The sequence below is a fragment of the Oryx dammah genome, unplaced genomic scaffold, assembly GCF_014754425.2.
Source record: "Oryx dammah isolate SB20612 unplaced genomic scaffold, SCBI_Odam_1.1 HiC_scaffold_11, whole genome shotgun sequence".
Lineage (NCBI taxonomy): Eukaryota > Metazoa > Chordata > Mammalia > Artiodactyla > Bovidae > Oryx > Oryx dammah.
In genome coordinates this window covers 35,624,974-35,645,325 of record NW_024070195.1, presented here as the reverse complement: position 1 = coordinate 35,645,325, position 20,352 = coordinate 35,624,974, and the positions used below count along the sequence as shown (strand labels likewise).

At 44.4% G+C, this 20,352-nt stretch overlaps 1 long non-coding RNA gene across 1 annotated transcript; it reads left to right on the top strand.

The window, feature by feature from the left end:
- The first annotated feature begins 9,044 nt into the window (after positions 1-9,044).
- Positions 9,045-19,806, top strand: LOC120870141. The gene is made up of 3 exons (XR_005722733.1): positions 9,045-9,214; positions 13,089-13,090; positions 19,796-19,806. It is a non-coding gene; the product is annotated as an uncharacterized LOC120870141 (long non-coding RNA).
- Positions 19,807-20,352: the final 546 nt, after the last annotated feature.

The following is a 20,352-nucleotide window of genomic DNA, read 5'->3' as shown; positions in this document are numbered from 1 at the left end:
AGATTCTTACAAGCAGTATCTACCTGGATTGTGATGTTTTATCCACTTTGTGTCTTTTGTAAGGGTGTGACAATGATTTACGTCTAAGGTAAATATTGATGGGTTAGCACTTTACTCGGAGAAGGCAATGGCACCCCACTCCAGCACTCTTGCCTGGAAAATCCCATGGACGAAGGAGCCTGGTAGGCTGCAGTCCATGGGGTTGCGAAGAGTCGGGCACGACTGAGCGAATTTACTTTCACTTTTCACTTTAATGCATTGGAGAAGGAAATGGCAACCCACTCCAGTGTTCTTGCCTGGAAAATCCCAGGGACGGGGGAGCCTGGTGGGCTGCCATCTATGGGGTCGCACAGAGTCGGACACAACTGAAGCGACTTAGCAGCAGCAGCACTTTACTATCTGCTGGTTTTGTTTCTGTCCTCTGGTTCTCATTTCTCTGTTTCTCTTTTGGGAACTTTTCATTAAATAGCCCGAGAAGGATTTCTAACTAAACTTGAGTATCACAGGAAAGTGATGGCTCCTTCATGATGTCCTAACTAGAGGCAGCACCTGAGTGCATTTAAATGAGAGAAGTCTTTCTCGACCTGTCTGATCGCTTTGTGTACTTGAAGTAAACAGAACATAAAGTATCCTCTCATTTTTTAACCCACTGTTTTTCTGAAGAGTTCAGTGACCCATCCATTATTTTTTCTGTCTTTCTTTTTTCAGGAGGCCATGGGTGAAGCTTCATCATATGACTTGCAAGATCTTAGTTCCCTGACCAGGGATGAGACCTGGGCCCCCTGCAGTATGGAGTCCTAACTTTCCTGCAGCCAGGATTTTAAATTCTCAAACTACTTCTCCCAACAAGCTACTGTCTTATGGCTTCTCATTAAATAGTCTTGGGACTTGTGACATAGGATCTCTTTTCATTTTATTAAGGTTCAGTTCAAAGGTCCTCCTTCAGAGGCCCCAGCACCAGGAGGGTTTATTTTTAAGGTACCATGAGTCTTTTTGGTTTTATTCTTCAAACATTATTTTTAGTACTATTCTGAAAGCCTGTGTAAATATTATTCTGGTTGGGTTCTTTTTCTACTTTAGTAAGTAAGTCACTGGCCCATGTCAATAGGTTCCAATCTTCACAATGGGATAAGGTAACAGTTTCTTTCTTAACATGGATTGGTTAATCACATAACTGTTCTAACCTAGCTAGAATATATGTGTGACATCTTTTAACAATGAGAATGTGTATGAGCCAAAAAGATCAACAGAGGGCCTATGGGTCCAGGACCCAGGTCTCTGAATTCTGGTGCTGGTGTTTCTGAAGAGGCCCAATGAGACTTGTTGAGCCCTGCCCCCAAGGCCTTCCTTGGTGGCTCAGATGGTAAAGAATCAGCCTGCAGTGCAGGAGCTGCTGGAGACTTGGGTTCAATCCCTGGGTCAGAAAGACCCCCTGAAGGAGGGCATAACAACCTACTCCAATATTCTTGCTTGGAGAATCCCTTGGACAGAGGAGCCTGGCAGGATGTAGTCCATACGGTCACAAAGAGTCAGACACAACTGAAGTGACTTAGCGTGCACGCACACCCCAAGGCCACAGATGTGAGACCTTGTACCAAGGCCACAGAAATAGAGCCCAGAAGCAAGGTCACCTCCGAAGCTGACTTAGCCCCTTTGTAACCATTGCCAAAAGCCCCCCTGATCATCACCAACAGGCTTCCTGACCCCAAATTACGCAAAAATGCTCACCCGGGTAGTTACCCTAAAGCACCCTATGTGCATGCGTCTTCAGTCACTTAAGTCGTGTCCGACTTTGCCCTAAAGAGTCAACTAAACGCCATCCTTCCAGCAGGAATTTTGTCTTGAGGCTATAAAAATCATCTACTAACCAACGAAAGTGGTCAGCTCTCCCCTGTCAGGAGGTCGGCCCGCTGCGCTCCCAGTACCCACAGTATCTCTGCTCTTTGTTCTTAATAAACTCACTCCCCTCTGAAATGCTCTGTATTTGGAAATTCTTTTCCAACCTCAGACTGCCTCCACAGGACTGTTACCAGGAGCACAAATAACTGCACACTGGAACCACTGCTCTTGCCCCAGTTGAAATGCATTGTTTGGGCAACACTCACAGGAACAGACTCAAACAGGAAGACGCAACCCTGTCCCTTCCTCCAGCGCTCGGTCCCCGCTAGTCCCCCTGTTGACAGAGGAGAAATCTGGCTGCAGCATCTCAACTCAGACCAGGGTAGAGAAGTGCTCATCAGAGAGCCAGCAGCCTGAATAACCTGACAAAGCCATCCTGATAATGGGGGGTAGGGGGTAGTTTTATCAGCCTTGTTGACAGTGACTATTCTAGGCTTTGGGCATGAGAACCCTTCTACCCACTTTCAAACATCCTTGCAGTTAAATATGAACCTTTTTTTTAATCAGGGGAAAAAACCCAACCTATATATAGCACTTACTATCCATAAAGAAAAAGATATTCTCTTCTTCCATTTTGAATATAATTATATTTGTCTATCAATTTGTCTTGATAAGACAGGCTGCTATTTTGAGGGGGAGGGTGGGAGACCCAGGTTTGATCTCTGGGTCTGAAAGATCCCCTGGAGAAGGGAATAGTGACCCACTCTGGTATTCTTTCCTGGAAAATCCCATGGACAGAGGAGCCTGGAGGGCTACAGTCTATGAGGTCACAAAGAGTCGGACACAACTCAGCGACTAACACCATTAACACCACATGTTGCAGCATGTGGGATCTGAGTTCTCTGATGAAGGATCGAACTCACACCCCCAGCAATGGAACCTGCACCCCCTGCAGTAGCCCAGAGCTGTAACCACTAGACCACCAGGGAATCCCCTGCTGTTTCATTTCTGATGCTCACTAATCTCAATTTGGCTATGAGAGTCTTTTCAGCTGGGCCCCCGGTTTTCTCACTATCCCACAAGATCATTAAATGCTTCCTCACCCAACGGCAACAAAATGCCTTGCTGAACACACTCTTTTTTTGCATCGACTATCCAAGGCAACCAGAATCCTAGCGGTAAGACTGAAATATAAATTTATAAGTGAACCTTCAAAATTACTGGTATTAACTTTGACACAAATGCAAACTGGCATCCTGGTTAATGGCAAAACAAAACAAAAAATTGAATACACACTCTTCAAATGAACTTTTAAAGGTACCCAATTCAATTTTAATGTCACTGTCTATCATTTCCTATTGAATCTTAACATGAGAGCGTATTATTTAGATTTCCTTCTTTTATTAACTTTTCCTTTCTCGTCAAAATCAGTTTCTTAACCTTCAGTTCAGTTCAATCACTCATGAAATAAATATTTCCTGCATACCATACGGGCTGAAGCTTTAAGAGTCAGCACAGAATTCACATTTCTCCTTTCTCTAACGTGGCTGTAGAAGCTTCTATCAGCCAAGCCTCTAAAGCTTCAGTGAGCAGAGCTTTGATGGTTCGTTTGCATCAGGCATGGGAGTACAAACTATCACAACATTGTTAACTGTCTATACTCCAATATGGAATAAAAAGTTAAAAAAGAAAAGAAATGGGAGAACAGGGAGAATGGGGAGAACAGGACCCCATGACGCTCCTGGGCACACGGCCTTTCTGTGCCCTTCATTTCTTTAATTACAGGAAACAGTCTTCACTCTGCCTCCTCAACCTTCCCTGAGTCCCAGCTGGGAGATCTGAGTACCTGCTGTTTGGGAAAGGGAGGGATGTCAGACCAGGGAGAGACAGTCTAGAGAAACAATAGAGTAGCTTTGGGGCAAAGACCTGGTTCCCCATCAATGGATACACACAATAGTTTTGAGTGGTTTTACAAATACTGAAACCCCCTCCAGGTGGGAGAAATGAATGATTATTGAATCAGTTGAAGCATCACTAGGAACAAAGCTAGTGGAGGTGATGGAATTCCAGTTGAGCTGTTTCAAATCCTAAAAGATGATGCTGTTAAAGTGCTGCACTCAATATGCCAGCAAATTTGGAAAACTCAGCAGTGGCCACAGGACTGGAAAAGTCAGTTTTCATTCCAGTACCAAAGAAAGGCATGTCAAATAATGTTCAAACTACCACACAATTGCACTCATTTCACACGCTAGCGAAGTAATGCTCAAAATTCTCCAAGTCAGACTTCAACAGTTATGTGAACCAAGAACTTCCAGATGTTCAAGCTGGATTTAGAAAAGGCAGAGGAACCAGAGATCAAATTGCCAACATCCGCTGGATCATCGAAAAAGCAAGAGAGTTCCAGAAAAACATCTACTTCTGCTTTATTAACTATGCCAAAGCCTTTGACTGTGTGGATCACAATAAACTGTGGAAAATTCTGAAAGAGATGGAAATACCAGACCACCTAACCTGCCTCCTGAGAAATCTGTATGCAGGTCAGGAAGCAACAGTTAGAATTGGACATAGAACAACAGACTGGTTCCAAATTGGGAAAGGAGTATGTCAAGGCTGTATATTGTTATCCTGCTTATTTAACTTATATGCAGTGTACATCATACAAAATGCCAAGCTGGATAAAGCACAAGCTGGAATCAAGATTGCCAGGAGAAATATCAATAACCTCAGATATGCAGATAACACAACCTTTATGGCAGAAAGTGAAGAAGAACCAAAGAGCCTCTTGATGAAAGTGAAAGAGGAGAGTGAAAAAGTTGGCTTAAAGCTCAACATTCAGAAAAAGAACATCATGGCATCCAGTCACATCACTTCATAGCAAATAGATGGGGAAACAATGGAAACAGTGAGAGACTTAATTTTGGGGGCTCCAAAATCACTGTAGATGGTGATTGCAGCCATGAAATTAAAATAAGCTTGCTCCTTGGAAGAAGGGCTATGACCAACCTAGATAGCATATTAAAAAGCAGAGACATTACTTTACCGACTAAGGTCCGTCTAGTCAAGGCTATGGTTTTTCCTATGGTCATGTATGGATGTGAAAGTTGGACTGTAAAGAAAGCTGAATGTCAAAGAATTGATGCTTTTGCACTGTGGTATTGGAGAAGATTCTTGAGAGTCCCTTGGACTCCAAGGAGATCCAACCAGTCCATCCTAAAGGAAATCAGTCCTGAATATTCATTGGAAGGACTGATGTTGAAGCTGAAACGCCAATACTTTGGCCACCTGATGGAAGAACTGACTCATTGGAAAAGACCCTGATGCTGGGAAAGCTTGAAGGCAGGAGGAGAAGAGCACAACAGAGGATGAGAAGGTTGGATGGCATCACTGACTCAATGGACATGAGTTTGAGTAAATTCCTGGAGTTGGTGATGAACAGGGAGGATTGGCATGTTGCAGACCATGGGGTTGCAAAGAGTTGGACACGACTGAGCGACTGAACTGAACTGACTGTCCAAGTGGATGAGTGCTAAGCTGCTTCAGTCCTGTCCGACTCTTTGTGACCCTATGGATTATAGCCCGTCAGGCTCCTCTGTCCATGGGATTCTCCTGGCAAGAATACTGGAGTCGGTTGCCATGCCCTCCTCCAGGAGATCTTCCCACCCCAGGGATCAAACCAACATTTCTTTGTCTCCTGCATTGGCAGGATTCTTTGCACTGGCACCACCTGGAAGCCTTGCCCAGAGTATCCTCCTGATATTAATTGTATGACCTTGGCAGATGTCAGTGAACTGCAAAGAATCACTTCCATTCTAACCTCAGGAAGAGATTAGGGAGAGTATCTAATAATTTTAGGGAGAATTTCCTATGATAAATGAAAAAGATAATACAGACAAGTACAAGTTTTTGAAGCCTTACCTAAAATCCACTAAGTTCTTTATTTCATTGCTCAAAATCATATAAGTGTGAGTCTGTGTACATGTGCATTACTTATATTCATATATGAATGATATATATTAGATCTTTAATTTAGATTCAGTCCATGATATATACCAGCATTTTCTTTGACCATAGTTTGCTTACAGTTTGAACTCCAGTTTCTCAAAAATATTTAGATAGAAACATTCATTGTCCCAGTGATTTTGGCTTGGCAGCAGTGAATAGTGGCATGAAGCAAGATCTTAATTCCCTGCCCAGAAATTAAACCTGGGTAGCCTGGATGAGAACCAAGAATCCTAGCAAGCACTAGAGGCTAGAAGCTATTTTTTCCTGGATTTTTGCCCCCAGTAAAAAACGTATTTATCACAGAGACAAAAACTGTAAATGCAGGAATACAAAGTTTATTATTGAAGACATAGCATAACAAGTGGGAGAGCATTCAGGGAGACAGTTTTAGTTAAGATAGAAGCAAAACAGGGATTCACACCCAGAGAGAAAGGGTGTGGGCATCCTTCTTAGTGAGGAGGAGCTCAGGAAAGAGGCAGTTAAGTCGTGTATATAGGTCAGTTCTTCTGGGTCTTTGTTTACCTTTAGCCAATTATCTGGTCTCTTTGTCCACACATGACCTTCCCTGAGGCCCTCCCCTGGGCACACACACACACAGTTCTCAGCCAAGATGGATCTCAAAGTGAAGGCTTCTGGGAGGTGCAAGACTCATTCACTATGGCCTGGCATTATCCCCTGACTTCTGACCCACAGGGGGCCTTTTTGTGCACCTGTAATGTCTCCTTTGTCCCAAAAAGGTGAGAGCGGAGATCCCTTAATCCTTTACTCAAACAGAATTTTGCCCCTCTTTGTCCCTGCCATCACTTCTACCTTGACTATTGCCAGGACTCTTAGAGTTTACAAGAGACAAAGACTGGTTACTTACCCTGTTTCTGTTGTTACTTCCATTTTGGAGGGCAAACAGGAGGCTGATTGTAAAGTCCTCAACTGGAGCCCATCTATCTCCTGTCTCAGGAAATGTGAACAGTTGTAAGTATCCAGCCTGAAGCCCACTGCTTCCTGCCCCATGAAATGCAGACAGGAGGCCAACTGTAAAAGTCTGACCTGAAGCCCATCTATCTCCTGCCAAATCAGTATTGTATTAGTCCAGAGTTTATTAATAATTTCATAAAATGATTATACTACTATTAATGATTCAATTATGTGAAGAATTATTATCAAAATGTTATGCTTTTAATACTTTTTCAAAATGTCCTAGTGGAATGATAGCACAGGTTCTCACTATTTTCAATTTTATATGGATTGCAAAAGCCAGTTTGCATAGACACCAGCTATTTGTACAATAACCAGTCTGTTAATGGCAGATCTTTCATAAAATAATTATGTGAGAAACCCTTAATCATGTAAGTTTTAATGGGGAAAAATGCCATTCATTCCACAGTAACTGCACTATTTTCAAATAGAAAAAACACAAACTCATTTTTTCAAGAAAAAAAAAAAGTTTAAAAGAAGTCAATTTAAAACTTTCCAAACTTAGACTTTTTTTTTTTATCACAAAACAAAACAATAAACCCAGTCGTCTCAGTTCAGTTCAGTTCAGTTCAGTCGCTCAGTCATGTCTGACTCTTTGCAACCCCATGAATCGCAGCACACCAGGCCTCTCTGTCCATCACCATCTCCCGGATTTCACTCAGACTCATGTCCATCAAGTCCGTGATGCCATCCAGCCATCTCATCCTCTGTCGTCCCCTTCTCCTACTGCCCCCAATCCCTCCCAGCATCAGAGTCTTTTCCAATGAGTCAACTTTTCGCATGAGGTGGCCAAAGTACTGGAGCTTCAGCTTCAGCATCATTCCTTCCAGAGAAATCCCAGGGTTGATCTCCTTCAGAATGGACTGGTTGGATCTCCTTGCAGTCCAAGGGACTCTCAAGAGTCTTCTCCAACACCACAGCTCAAAAGCATCAATTCTTCGGCGCTCAGCCTTCTTCACAGTCCAACTCTCACATCCATATATGACCACTGGAAAAACCATAGCCTTGACTAGATGGACCTTATTTGGCAAAGTAATATCTCTGCTTTTGAATATACTATCTAGGTTGGTCATAACTTTTCTTCCAAGGAGTAAGTGCCTTTTAATTTCATGGCTGCAGTCACCATCTGCAGTGATTTTGGAGCCCCAAAAAATAAAGTCTGCCACTGTTTCCACTGTTTCCCCATCTATTTCCCATGAAGTGATGGGACCAGATGCCATGATCTTCGTTTTCTGAATGTTGAGCTTTAAGCCAACTTTTTCGCTCTCCTCTTTCACTTTCATCAAGAGGCTTTTTAGTTCCTCTTCACTTTCTGCCATAAGGGTGGTGTCATCTGCATATCTGAGGTTATTGATATTTCTCCCGGTGATCTTGATTCCAGCTTGTGTTTCTTCCAGCCCAGCGTTTCTCATGATGTACTCTGCACAGAAGTTAAATAAGCAGGGTGACAATATATAGCCTTGACGTACTCCTTTTCCTACTTGGAACCAGTCTGTTGTTCCATGTTCAGTTCTAACTGTTGCTTCCTGACCTGCATACAGATTTCTCAAGAGGCAGGTTAGGTGATCTGGTATTCCCATCTCTTTCAGGATTTTCCACAGTTTATTGTGATCCACACAGTCAAAGGCTTTGGCATAGTCAATAAAGCAGAAATAGATGTTTTTCTGGAACTCTCTTGCTTTTTCCATGATCCAGCGGATGCTGGCAATTTGATCTCTGGTTCCTCTGCCTTTTCTAAAACCAGCTTGAACATCAGGAAGTTCATGGTTCACGTATTGCTGAAGCCTGGCTTGGAGAATTTTGAGCATTATTTTACTAGCATGTGAGATGAGTGCAATTGTGTGGTAGTTTGAGCATTCTTTTGCATTGCCTTTCTTTGGAATTGGAATGAAAACTGACCTTTTCCAGTCCTGTGGCCACTGCTGAGTTTTCCAAATTTGCTGGTGTAGGGAACAAGGTATAAGGAAGGTTGGGAAGTGCTTGCAAACAAGACTCTCAACCAGGGCTGAACATTCTTGCAAATGAGATGTTCTGCCCAGTGTAGGGAACAAAGTATAAGGAAGGTTGGGAAGTGCTTGCAAACAAGACTCTCAACCAGGGCTGAACATTCTTGCAAACGAGATGTTCAGTCAAGAATCCTCTGTTTGTTCCCGTGGGAAAAGAACATTTCTTGCACACAAGGATGTTTCTCTGATTCCTCAAAAGGAACAGACCCAGGGACAAAATGGATTCTAAGTTGATAAGGAAGTTCTCAAAACAAAGTCTTAGCTGCAGTAAATAAGTCAAGGTAAAGGTTATCTCGCCCCGCGCCTGCGCACTGTATAGTCGCTGAATTATGGTGTTTGGCAACTTGCCCCGCAGATTGTTGTGCAAAAGATATAAAGTAAAGCAGCTGCAAGAAGTGGCAGTTGTAAAGTAAAAAGATTCAAACCACTCTGCAGTGTTGGTGTTTCATTCCGTCGCCAGCAGCTGGCATATTGAGTGCAGCACTTTCACAGCATCATCTTTCAGGATTTGAAACAGCTCAACTGGAATTCCATCACCTCCACTAGCTTTGTTCGTACTGATGCTTTCTAAGGCCCACTTGACTTCACATTCCAAGATGTCTGGCTCTAGATTAGTGATCACATCATCATGATTATCTGGGTTGTGAAGCTCTTTTTTGTACAGTTCTTCTGTGTATTCTTGCCACCTCTTCTTAACATCTTCTGCTTCTGTTAGGTCCATACCATTTCTGTCCTTTATCAAGCCCATCTTTACATGAAATGTTCCCTTGGTATCTCTAATTTTCTTGAAGAGATCTCTAGCTTTCCCATTCTGTTGTTTTCCTCTATTTCTTTGCATTGATCGCGGAAGAAGGCTTTTTTATCTCTTCTTGCTATTCTTTGGAACTCTGCATTCAGATGCTTATATCTTTCCTTTTCTCCTTTGCTTCTCACCTCTCTTCTTTTCACAGCTATTTGTAAGGCCTCCCCAGGCAGCCATTTTCCTTTTTTGCATTTCTTTTCCATAGGGATGGTCTTGATCCCTGTCTCCTGTACAATGTCACGAACCTCATTCCATAGTTCATCAGGCACTCTATCAGATCTAGGCCCTTAAATCTATTTCTCACTTCCACTGTATACTCATAAGGGGTTTGATTTAGGTCATACCTGAATGGTCTAGCAGTTTTCCCTACTTTCTGCAATTTGAGTCTGAATTTGGTAATAAGGAGTTCATGATCTGAGCCACAGTCAGCTCCTGGTCTTGTTTTTGTTGACTGTATAGAGCTTCTCCATCTTTGGCTTCAAAGAATATAATCAATCTGATTTCCGTGTTGACCATCTGGTGATGTCCATGTGTAGAGTCTTCTCTTGTGTTGTTGGAAGAGGGTGTTTGCTATGACCAGTGCATTTTCTTGGCAAAACTCTATTAGTCTTTGCCCTGCTTCATTCTGCATTCCAAGGCCAAATTTGCCTGTTACTCCAGGTGTTTCTTGACTTCCTACTTTCGCATTCCAGTCCCCTATAATGAAAAGGACATCTTTTGGGGTGTTAGTTCTAAAAGGTCTTGTACGTCTTCATAAAACCGTTCAACTTCAGTTTCTTCAGCGTTACTGGTTGGGGCATAGACTTGGATAACTGTGATATTGAATGGTTTGCCTTGGAGACTAACAGAGATCGTCTCAGTCGTGTATAAATGAAAAGTCACCACTAGAGGGAGCAATTTACTCAGTTTATCTTTGGATATGCTTCTGTAACTTCTCACCTATTAAGTGGAGGTAGCATTCTAAGCAGCAGTAATTTTTAGACTGTGTCCTCAGCCCTCAATACTCAAAAAGTGTTATCTTAGTAATGTGTTTCACACTAAAATCATTTTAACCTAGAATTTTTTTTAATAGTTGCTGAAGTTTGCAAGGAGGTCTACCCATGAAAACAAGGTTACCTTGTAGCCTGGCTGAATCCTTGTTTACACGTAGGATTTATGATCTAGGGAAGTTCCAGAAACATGCGGGTCCTCGCTAAATGAGTTGTACTTACTCATGTACATCAATAAATTCATTCTGTACTTATTCATTCAGAATTAGCAGGCTGAATACCAAAGAAGATTCCAATAAGAGTTTATTATCTTTTACTAAAAAGTTCAGAGATAGACACCTAGGGCTGGGCTGATCATCATCAGGGAATTTGGTTCCTTCTCTCTGCCCCACCACTCTATTCACGGCCTCCAAAGTCTATCATCTTGTGGCCAAAATGACTGCTGGACCTCCAGCCCTCACATTTGTGCTCTTGGAAGCCAGACAGTATTTTCTGTACACTTCCTTAGCTTCAGTGGGTCTCCACCTCTTCCCTGGGGATGACAAGACTTGTTGCCCTTACCCCAGGTGCTTGATACTTTTGTTCCATAGAGAGTAGGGATCTATTTTCCCACTCCCTTGTTCCAGGTCCTCCCCATTGAGGGAGACTTTCCGTCTTCCATCCTTCCCATGAGCACCTGGAAGAGAAGCTGAAAGTTGGTGTGAACACTCCTCTTGTGTCTTGGGATCCCAGGAGTTACTGTCCTGCTAGCCTGCACTTGATCTTTGATAATTTGGTGAAACAGCTGAACTGTTCTGACCCACTTGTTTGGTATTTTCCATCTTTTCCTCCCCTCCTGAGGAGAGGTGAGCCAGGGATAACGTCTTGAGTCTATGTGGAGTGGCCTCTCTTCCTTTGGGTTTTAATTTATTCCATTGTCTTACAACCTCAACTCCTTGGAGATTCAGGAAAATTTGTGACTGGCTCTTTCTTCTTGTCCGGATGGGAGCAGGTCTCTACATGCTGGGCATAACTGAAGAAGCATTATGTGAAGAGACTGAGAATTTTCCAGAGTTACAACAAATCATTAAGCCACAGACACAAGCTTTCACAAACCAAGCAACATAAACAAAAAGAAACCCTCACCTTGGCATATTGTCGAGAAATTGCAGAACATAAAACTAAGAGGAAGCAGTCTTCACTTATGAAGGATTTCAAGTAGCAGACTTCCCACCTGCAACAACACAAGCCAGAAGGCAGTGGAATAAACATCATCAAAATGCTTAGGAGGAATAACTGCTAAACTGAAACTGTTCACCTAACAAAACTCTCCACAGATAGCTGTATTTGTTGGCACTGGGTTCAGTTCTAAAGAACAGAGAAACTCCAAGTGACGGTGCTTAACACAGCTTAGGGGTTTATTTCCATCTCATGTAAAGCCAAGCTCTGCTGTCTAAGGGGTGGGTGGGGGCTGGGCTGCATGGTGTCCTCAGGCCCCCGGTTTCCTCCCTCTGCATCCTGCCGTTGCCAGATGTGGTTCTTACCCTCCTGATCCAAGGCAATAAAAAACTGCCTTCTCTCTAAAGAAAATGACGGTCATGGAAGATGGAAGCAATCTCTTTATAAAATAAAAACTGGGGCTTATGTCAGTGTGTAACAGATTTTATCAAATGCTGTTGGTCTGACACACTGCTGGGAGCTGTGGTTCAAAGTCTAGAGGAATGACCTAACCTTGAACTTACATCCTGGTGGTGATGGAAGTAGAACCAAGGACCTTCACCCTCCTTCCCTTTAGACTGTAGCGCATCTGAGAGGTTCACAGAGCAGTCGTTGCCTGTGGATTTCCCCAGGCTTGGAGACTATTCCAGCTGCCATCAGCGCCTTCCATCCTTCTAAACTCACACAAGGCCTTCCTCCCTGGATGCTCCTCACTTGATTGCTCCATAGTTCACCCGAAGACAAATGCTCATCACAGACCAAAAGGAGCTCCCACTGCTCTCAAGGGCTGACTGCTGGGGGCTTCCCCAGCCTCCCACCACCAAACCCATTCTGAAACAAGGGTCAGGGATGCTCCTGAGAACTGGTGTTCTCAGGAGGGTCTCTGGACTGTGGGCAGGGGCCCTGAAAACACAAGACAGAGTGACCAGGGTACTGGGAGGGCGATGCAGAGGCTGGTCACAGGAAAATAGACATCTTCTCATTGTCTCTACTCCTGGACCCATGGGCTGAAAGGCAGTAAGCAGGCGAGAACAGGAGGGAGAAGGGGCGGAGGGAAGGTGCAGGCTTGGTGGAACAGGGGAAGCAGGCGAGGGCCTCAGAGAGAGTCAGGGAGTGGATTCACTCCAATTCAGAAATCAAGATGACACTGGTCAGACCACAGATGACCAATGTCAAGGTGACTATCAGAGCTGACTGCTGTTTCCTCATGTAGCCCCCTCCTTCTGCCTTCCTCCTTCTTGCCCCCTGATGGTCAGGTCGGGGGAGTCAGCCTTTGGACAGGCGTCTACCCTCCCTCTCCGCAGTTGCCAGCATCCAAAATAAAGCAAACTTTCCTTTTCCATCAACTTTCCCTCTTTATTAGCGGTGAGCAGCCAGACCCCAGTTTTGGTTATGCTGGGAAGCCCCCCAACCAGTGAACCATACAGTTCCTGAAAGAAAGACTTTGACCTTATATTTGTGAAGAACAACGCCTAGCACCTGGGGTGCATTCCTCACCCCACAGGGGAGGGGGTGGTTCTCAGACCTCCTCTTAGGCCAACCGCTCCCTCCCCCGGGCTCTCCCTCTATCACTGGCCCCACACATCTGCCAGTCATCCCAGATGCTCTCTCCCTCACCTCCTACATCCTCTTTCTGCCATCAACAGTCAGTTCCATCTCAACCTAATGCTCTTGCACCCCCACCACCCCCAGGCCCCACCTCCCTCTCCCCGCACGGCCATTTCTCACCAGGTCACCGCTGGCACCTCCAGGAGCCGATCCTTCATGTTCTTTCTGCTCACAGGTCTCAGGCCATTCCTCCCTGAAGCACGTCTGTTTGCATGGCTTAGTTTTAGGAAACCATTTGTGGTTCAAAGAGAACAGTAAGAAAAGGGCCAGTAGCCCAAAGACAAGTACGAAAAGGGCCAGTAGCCCAAAGACAAATAAATGCACAGGAACAGAAACAGGCAGGCCACAGAAAAGCAGCAATGCAAACAGTGCCATCAGTGCTCAAAAAGCCGATCGCCCTTCCTAATCCCTGACAAGGTACAAAACACAACAAAGTGTAACCCGGACCCAGCAGATGGACAGAAAGCAAACAGTCGCCGACGCTGACTTAGCATTAGCTGCGGGCACCTCACTCACTGTCGGTCACTGGGACTACAGGTTTACCCTCGGAGCCCCAAGAGTACTGTGACGAAGGCAATTTTGACAGCATCAGTAGAAATGTATGTTCCCACCAACCCAGCAATTCCACTGCTAGAAATGTACCTATTATAGACCTGAGGGCTTCCCAGCTGGCACTAGTGGTAAAGAATCTGCCTGCCAACGCAGGAGACACAGGTTCGATCTCTGGGTCAGGAAGATCCCCTGGAGTCGGAAATGGTAACCTGCTCCGGTGTTCTTGCCTGGAGAATCCCATGGACAGAAGAGCCTGGTGGGCTACAGTCCATGGGGTCGTAACCAGTCAGACAAGACTGGGTGACTGAGCGTGCACGTGCCACAAAATTACCACTGAACGGAGCAATGTAGCGTATGATGAGAATCCTGACTTTGGAAAAGGGAATGCATTCCCTTCAAATCCAGGAGCAGGACAGGCATGTGCACGTTCATCTCTTCTAGCCATCATCCTACTGAAAAGCCAAGGCAACGCCTTAAGACTAGGAAAAACAAAAAATAGAAGGAAGCCATAAGTATCAGAAGCAGATGATAAAACTAACATGTTTGCAGTGATATGATTATCTGTGTTAGAAATTCCAAACGTATATGACTAGAGTTAATAGGAGAAATTATCAAGTCACTAAATAGAAGATCAAAATGTAAAACTCAATTACATTTCTATGCCCTAGCTAGCAACAGTTACAAACGTTAAGTTTTGTTTATCTTTAAGACAGAATTACAGCAGTTAGCTTATCTTCAGCCTGACTGGTTTCTGATTAAACGTATTTGTAAACCACAGCTTCCTCTTTTGTCATTTTGTTTTTTACTTTTTACCTCAGTGAACTCAGTAAATTTTCGATCTATATTTTCAAAGAAAGATACCTAGTTTCTTTCACATGAAAACTCTGGGTTGTCTTTACACAATGAGGACAATTTAATGAGGCATGAAATTACTGGATCATAATATTTCCCTCTATTCTCAAGAAAGAATAATTTGTTGTCTTCTGGCATTCATGCTGCAGCAGAAAACTCTGAAGCCAAGATTTTTTTTAAGTCCTTTAGAAGTAAGCCTTTCTTCCCTCCAACACTGATTTTCTCTTAGTTATTTTAAGAATTTTCTCTTAGTTATTGTAGATAAACTTTTTTTTTTTTTTGGCATACAGGTGTATGGTTGACATTACAACTGCTTGGTGGTATTCAGTTTATTTTTATTTCTAGACATTGAGAGAATCATCATTTTCAGCTCCTTGAAATTGGGCAAGGCAATATTATATTGGTTTTGTCAAAAGAACTGTATTGTGTCAGTTCCGGGTGAGAACATTTAATTGCTTCTCTTTCTGGCACTTTCTTCCGCTAGAGAAGCACCTGTTGATTTGGACAGGCCATCAGACTGAAGCAGCCTGGAACTCGGAGGCAGCCTCCAAGGACAATGCCTTGAAAGTTTACCAGGGACCCTCAGCATACTGGAGAGAAGTCAACATTTGTCCTGCAAAGCCGCAGAAGGGTAGAGTGTGTTTATGACTCCAGTATAAATGAGCTTATCCTGACAGACAGAACATAGCTCTCTTTTCATTAATTCTGTTTGGAATGCAGGAAGCCCTTTTAATCAACACTCTTCGTTTCCCTTCACTTCAGCAAAATTTTCTTCTCCATTTTCAGTCCAGTTCAGTCCAGTCACTCAGTCATGTCCAACTCTTTGCAACCCCATGAACCCGCAGCACGCCAGGCCTCCCTGTCCATCATCAACTCCTGGAGTTCACCCAAACTCATGTCCATTGAGTCAGTGATGCCATCCAACCATCTCATCCTCTGTCATCCCCTTCTTCTACCCTCAATCTTTCCCAGCATCAGGGTCTTTTCAAATGAGTCAGCTCTTTGCATCAGGTGGCCAAAGTATTGGAGTTTCAGCTTTAGCATCAGTCGTTCCAATGAACACCCAGGACTGATTTCCTTTAGGATGGACTGGTTGGATTGCCTTGCAGTCCAAGGGACTCTCAAGAGTCTTCTCCAACACCACAGTTCAAAAGCACCAATTCTTTGGTGCTCAGCTTTCTTTATAGTCCAACTCTCACATCCATATGTGACTACCAGAAAAACCATAGCCTTTATTAGGCAGACCTTTGTTGGCAAAGTGATGTCTCTGCTTTTTAATATGCCGTCTAATTTGGTCATAACTTTCCATCCAAGGAGTAAGTGACTTTTACTTTCATGGCTGCAATCACCATCTGCAGTGATTTTGGAGCCCCAAAAAATAAAGTCTGCCACTGTTTCCACTGTTTCCCCAGCTATTTTCCATGAAGTGATGGGACCAGATGCCATGATCTTCGTTTTCTGAATGTTGAGCTTTAAGCCAACTTTTTCACTCTCCTCTTTCACTTTCATCAAGAGGCTCTTCTTCTTCGCTTTCTGCCATAAGGGTGGTGTCATCTGCATATCTGAGGTTATTGATATTTCTCCCGGCAATCTTGATTCCAGCTTGTGCTTCTTCCAGCCCAGCATTTCTCATGATGTACTCTGCACAGAAGTTAAATAAGCAGGGTGACAATATACAGCCTTGATGTACTCCTTTTCCTATTTGGAACCCGTCTGTTGTTCCATGTCCAATTCTAACTGTTGCTTCCTGACCTGCATATAGGTTTCTCAAGAGGCAGGTCAGGTGGTCTGGTATTCCCATCTCTTTCAGAATTTTCCACAGTTTATTGTGATCCACACAGTCAAAGGCTTTGGCATAGTCAATAAAGCAGAAATAGATGTTTTTCTGGAACTCTCTTGCTTTTTCCATGATCCAGCGGATGTTGGCAATTTGATCTCTGGTTCCTCTGCCTTTTCTAAAACCAGCTTAAGAAAATTCTTTTCATATTCTTCTGTCCTTCGGGAAAAACACCAAGTTGTCTCCCTACTCCTGATGGTTTTGTAAATCATTTATTTTTTTGACATGTGCACACTGCTTTGTTTGTTTGTGGCTGTGCTGAGCCTTTGCCGCTCCACGCGGGCTTTCTCTAGTTGCGGAGAGCAGGGCTACTCTCTAGGGGTGGTGCACCGGCTTCTCATTGCAGCGCTTCTCCTGCTGTGGAGCACGGGCTCTAGATGTGAGAGCTGCAGGGGCTGCAGCATCTGGGCTCAGTAGATGTGCCCACGGGCTTGAGGCATGTGGAATCTTCCCAGACCAGCGGTTGAGGCTGTGTCCCCTGCCTTGGCAGTGGACTCTTGACCATCTAAGCCACCAGGGAAGCCCTGGCAGGCGGATTCTTATCCACTGCACCATCGGGGAAGTCCTGTAAATCAGCGTTTTAAAATTAAATTCCTTTTTCTCTCTACATTCTGGAAGATAGTTATTATTCCATTTCAGTAATGACTTCCCACAGCAGCAACTAGGATTCAAGAGTATTAGAAGACAGGCCTACACCCTTCCCCCACCCCAGATAAGAATGTTAGAAGATTCAGTGGGTGGGGGGGGGGGGGCGGAGAGTGGAATGACTTATACTGAAAAGAAAACATGATCATAGTACGTTGTTTCCATGGCTAGACTATAAAAAATATTTACAGGACCAGAATATGTAAAAGCTGAATGTCCATCCACCTTTTATGGGCAGCTGTGATTGACTGTGGGTTTACAGGTAGAGGAAGTGGAATTGGGAGGGATAGCGAGGCAGTGATTCAATTCTCATCTTCATTAATAGATTAACAGATAATATGTAAAACTGGAAAATCAATAAATAACATATAAACTTTATTTTTCTCTCTTCTATAGTTTCCTTCCCCAGAATATAGACGTAAACATCTGAATAAATAGATAAGAGATTTTAAGTGATTCCTTCAGGGGAATGGAAACTGAGGCTTAGAATGACAGAGAAGAGGAGTTTTTGGCTTTTTGAATCTTGTACAATTTTGTGTCTTTTTGAGATGTGAGCTGTGAAAGTTGCTCAGTCATGTTCAACTCTTTGCGACCCCAGAGACTATACAGTCCATGGAATTCTCCAGGCCAGAATACTGGAGTGGGTAGGCGTTCCCTTCTCTAGGGGATCTTCCCAACCCAGGGATCGAACCCAGGACTCCCGCATTGCAGGTGGATTGTTTACAGCTGCACCACAAGGGAAGCCCAAGAATACTGGAGTGGGGAGCCTATCCCTTCTCCAGGGGATCTTCTGACCCAGGAATCAACCCGGGGTCTCCTACATTGCAGGCGGATTCTCTACCAACTGAGCTATCAGGGAAGCCCTGTGTCTTTTTAAACAGCAATCATCGCACATGTCAAGTTACTTAGAAAAAATTTCACAAAACTGCTTCACTAAGTAGCTGCCTCTTTCGTTTTCCTTTTGCTGCTTCTGAACAAAACTGTTCACAGCAGCTTTGTTCACAGCAGCTTTTTTCACAGCAGCCAAATCTTAGAAACAACCCAAATGGTGGAATAAATAAATGATTTTCTCTGCCTTTTAATTCACTCCAGGAAGAGGCTATCAATTTTGTCCTCCCAACAATTCACCAGAATTCCCTTTGCCCTACACCTCTCGAGCACAGAAGGTGATTATCATTATTTTCATCTTCTTTGAATGGATGGTCCAAGCGTGAGAGCACTCATTTCATGTTTCTTTATCAGCCATTTTGCACACGTGTTCATACATGTGTTCATATTGTTTCTTCTTTATTTTCTAATGAATTACTTGTTCATATCCTAAGCCTTTTTAAAAATGAAGTGTTTGATTATTTATTTACTTTTTAAAAATTTATTTATTTTAAAAACAGATGTTTATGTACAAAAGCTATTAACCCTTTATCTGGCATATAGGATGGGAATAACTTTCCTTCATTGCCATAGATGTTTTAAATGCATGTGTTTTTTGGAAAATATCAAATATTACATTTTTATATGGTATATAAAATACCATTTTTATGTGGTATGAAATAAGATATGTCCTTTAACTAGAAAAAGGGGAGTCAAAGCTGACTGCGGTGAGCAATGGGGACCTGATCTGGTGGGTGATGGAGAAACACGAATCCCGAGAGAAGGGGAGAGGGAGAGGGGAGGGGAGAATGCCTGTCAGTTGTGTTTGCTTCCACTGAGGTGAGCTGGGTGGGAGGGGGCGGCCTAGATGCTCAGGGAGAGTCCCACAGGTGGGAGACCCATGCTTTGGAGACTTGGAATTGTATTGAGAGAAGGCAATCTGGGGGTCCTCAGCTCTGGCGGGGAGAGGCACCCCCATAGCATTGCGCTCAGATGCTGGGAAGCCTCTTCCAGAGACACAGAAATGCTGTTTCCTGCAAGGCCCCAGATCTCAGGGTCATAAAGGAGCAGGAGGAAGTGGGGGACCCCGGGTTCAGGGACGAGTTCCCACAGGTCCCAGTGAGGGCCGGGTGGCAATACTCCTCCCCCAGTATTGGTACAGCCCTGAGAAGTGAGGAGTAGGGGGGAAGCAGTGCGAGGGAATTCAGGAATGGGAACTTCTGTTCCATGCCTTCTCCTCCATCAGACCCGCTTCCTGGCCCAGGTCCCTTTTCATTTCTTGAAATCTCTCCTTCCCACCCAAGCCTGTCTCCCTCATCACATTTAGGGTCATCCCAGATAAAATGTGGAGGCTTCTGAGCCATTTCCTGGGGCCTGGAGCTGGTCACTAACCTGGAGCCACTTCTTTACCCCAGGTTTCGTTCTTATACTCGTCTTCCTGGGAGAAGCACTGATATTTCACAACTCTCTGGCCCTGCACAGCCCACACCACCCAGGAGCCTGGGAAGATTGTGAGGGAAATATACATTTTCCACTTACCCAGGTTATACAGGAGCTAGGAAGACATAGAAAGGAGATGGAATTTCAATTTTAAGAAAACAAGACAGTAAAAAGGGGACCTTAGGAGAAAGAGGTAAAAACACACTTGCAACTTAGTTTCCGAGGCCTTGTCACCAGGGTACCTATCTCTGGAATTCTCTAACTTGTCCGCACCTTAGAATCACCTGGAAGGTATGAGAAGATGCCAACGCCCACGCCAGACGCAGAGCAATGAAAAGATCCCCCTGGGCATCAGGATCCCCCCCACAGGCATCAGTGTGTTTAAAGACCCCCTGGCGATCCCCGGATGCAGGTAAGCCTGGAAATCACTGGCCTAAAAAGTGAAGCAGTCGTCACTCTCCTCTTTCACATTGAGGAAACCGAGGCACGGGGAGTCTCGTGATTCTCTTAAGGTTCCCCCGTGAATTAGTGGCATCACGGGGGCCCAGGGGACTCCAGGCTCAGAGCTCCTTCTTCTGCCGGAGTCGCGCCGGGGATAAACAGGAAGCGCAGGCAGCGTGCTCCGCGGAGGAGCAGGGCAGGGCCGGGAGCCGGGAGCGCGCTCGGGCGATGGACGGGCTGCCCCGCCCCCTGCTGGCCAAAGTGCGCTATAGGCCCTCCAGGCTGCGCGTGTGTGCGAACCGC